Genomic DNA, 3,267 nt, shown 5'->3' with positions numbered 1-3,267 from the left:
TAGGGGAGTTGCAGAAATCCACAGTTCATGTAGGAGAATTTGTCCACTGGATAACTATTAGTCATACACTCAACAAATCTGGCCTCTATATAAGAGTGGCAAGAAGAAATCCATATGTGAAAGCAAGTGATAAGAAGTCCCATTTAAAGTTTGCAAATACCAATGTAACATACACAGCTAGCCTGTGGAAGAAGGTGCTCCTCTCAGATGATACGAAAGTAGAACTTTTTTTTTTACTTTTTTGTGTTTATTGGAAAACAAATATACAACTTTGAATGGATTTGAGGCAAATTGTGCCATTAGCAGGTTCTTCTGAAAAGTGGCTTAACCAAAGTAAACTTTAATCTGGTGAAGGAGCTTACAAATCACTGCTGGGTAATGCTATGCAGACCCCTCACATCAGTTATTCAAAGATAAAAAAAATTGTAGTAGTAAGCATGGTGAAAATGTTCCAGGTCTGGCGCAAACAATACAGTAGGAAAGGCAGGAAGGGTGGAAGGAGAAAACAAGACATGTACCTGGATATACCAGCTTTGCAGTAGTGCAACATAAGTTCAATATTGTTAACTATCTGTAGTTTCGAGTTCTTTACTCCCCATTCCAACAAGCAGACAAGTTACTTGAAGAAACTTGAGGGGGAAGGAAAAAAAAAGTTTTGCTTTTAAAACTTAAGAACCCAGATGTTCCCGTGTGACTAAATTCATCAAGGTCTTCCATGTGCACAAAGGGTTTTGATAAAAATCCAGAGTAAGCCACATGCAGCATTTGTTACAACTCTTTCCATGGAAACTGAAATAAAAAGTTTAAGAAAAGACAGTGACAGGAATATGGGAATCATGAATGGAATTCTAAATTACTATACATGCATCTTCTGAAAGTTAGGCCTGGGTCACACTTGCAAGAAACTCGCGCGAGTCTCGCATCGCAATTCCCGGCACTGCCGCCGGCACTCGGGACCGGAGTGTGCGGCTGCATGTATTTCTATGCGGCTGAGCGCTCCGGTCTGAGTGCCGGAAGCATTGCCGCCTATTGAGACACGAGACTTGCGCAAGTTTCTCGCAAGTGTGACCCCGGCCTAAGGGGAAAATATTTTACTGATAAGTTACAAGCAATCTTCACTTTGCTGTCATCATTTGTACAAACTCTTCATAATTTACTTGGTTGTCTCCATCAATATCTGCTTCCCTGATCATTTCATCGATCTCTTCGTCCGTTAACTTCTCATCCGGATTTGTCATCACGTAACGGAGCTCATCAGCACTAATGTAGCCATTTCCATCCTTGTCAAACACACGGAATGCTTCTCTGATTTCCTCTTCACTTTCAGTGTCCTTTATTTTTCTCGCCACCATAGTCAAGAAATCAGGGAAGTCAACTGTTCCATTACTATCCCCGGCTACTTCATTGATCATGTCCTGCAGTTCTGCTCCTGAGGGTTTCTACCTCATCACTGTGCCCAACTCCTCTGTTGTAATGGTGCCATCACCATTCTTGTCAAATAGTGAGAAAGCTTCTTTGAACTCAGCGATCTGCTCTTCTGTCAGTTGGTCAGCCATTTCCAATGGATGTAATTAGCCAGCAGCTCAGCAGTCACAATCTCACCCCTTACAGACTCGACTTGGACTCCCAAAATAAAACTTTATTGGGCTAAATGTAAAGCGCTACATATGGTAGAAAGTTCACACTGCTCTTCACCCTGAATGCACCATCCCCACTGTCAAACACAGCGGTGGCATCATCATGCTGTGGGGGTGCTTTTTTTCAGGAGAGACAAGGAAGCTGGTCAGAGTTGATGGGAAGATGTATGGAGCTAAATACCGGGCAATCCTGTGGGAAAACTTGTTAGAAGCTGTAAAAGACTTCAGACTGGGGTGTATGCTCACCTTCCAGCAAGACAATGACCCTAAACATACTACCAGGGCTATAATGGAATGGTTTTGATCAAAGCATATTCATGTGTGTGAATTGCCTGGTCAAAGTCCCGACTTAAATCTCTTTGAGAATCTGTGGCAAGACTTGAAAATTACTGTTCAAAGATGTCTCCATCCAAACTCACTGAGTTACAGCAAGTTTGCAAAGAAGAATGGGCAAAAATATCAGCCTCTAGATGTGCAAAGCTGGTAGAAACATACCCAAAAGACTTGCAGCAGTAATTGCAGCAAAAGGTGGTTCTACAAAGTATTCACTCAGGGAGGCTGAATACAAATGAATGTCACAATTTTCAGACTTATATTTTTAGAAAACCATTTATCATTTCCTTTACACTTTATAAATACATGCTACTTTGTCTAGGTATCTACTATATAATTGTCTAACTAATTCTGTCTGTCTGTAACGGAAATCCCGCATCGCTGATTGGTCACACCTGGCCGGCCACGACCAAACAGTCACAGGCACAGTCCGGCCGCGTATCCCGTGTCGCTGATTGGTCGCGCCCGGTAGCTTCTGTAACTCAGCAATATAGCCACAACCAACTCTGCACTGATAAGTCAGCTGCAGATGTCTTCACAATGCAGGAGGTGAGCACAGGCAGCGATTACATCACCAGCAGAGGAGAAGCCAGAGAGCAGGAGAAATCAGCGGTCCCGGAGCAGATCTTCCAGGGCGGTGTGCCCTTTGAAAACGAAGTTAAAACCAACTCCTGACCCCTCAGCACACAAGAGGCAGCTCCAAGGAAGGCAGCAGAGGATGTTCTGATACAATGTGAGCACCAACATGGATATCGCTGACAGCGATGATGTCACAAGCCTGGGAGGAGAAGCCGGGGAGCAGGAGGAGACAGCGGTCTGCAGCAAGATCTTCTAGGGCAGTGTGCCTGGTGAAGAAAAGTCCAAAATAGATCGTAGACCCCTCAGGCCATGAGGGGCATCCAAAGGAAGGTGACAGAGGAGCATCCAAGATAATTTGAGCACCGACCCAGATACTGCTGGTAGCGCTGACGTCACTGAAGGTGGAGGAAGATGGCGCCTGCAGCAATCCTCCAGAGGAACTTCACCAACGATGTGCCCTGCCTTAATTTGATCAAAGGAGGGCGAAAACCCCCCGGTCAGCAAGGGGCAAGCCTAAGGCAGGACGCAGATGCTGTTCAGAAGGAAATGTCCACACTGCCCGAACACCGGGTAGCGGTGACGTCACCACAGAGGAGGAAGATTGTGCGTGCAGCAGGCAGAGACAGAACCTTCACCAGCGGTGTGCCCAGGGAAAACAAGGTCAGATGAGGGTCCATCCCCCCCGGTCTGCAAGGTGCAATCCTAAAGTCGATACCAG

General features: G+C 45.3%; 1 pseudogene; it reads right to left on the bottom strand.

Moving 5' to 3' along the window:
• Positions 1-1,114: 1,114 nt before the first annotated feature.
• On the bottom strand, positions 1,115-1,620 carry LOC141087954 (calmodulin-like; annotated as a pseudogene).
• Positions 1,621-3,267: the final 1,647 nt, after the last annotated feature.

Source organism: Dendrobates tinctorius, unplaced genomic scaffold (genome assembly GCF_039654945.1).
Source record: "Dendrobates tinctorius isolate UK_male_01 unplaced genomic scaffold, ASM3965494v1 ptg000036l, whole genome shotgun sequence".
Classification (NCBI taxonomy): Eukaryota; Metazoa; Chordata; class Amphibia; order Anura; family Dendrobatidae; genus Dendrobates; species Dendrobates tinctorius.
This window is presented reverse-complemented; position numbering and strand designations above follow the sequence as displayed.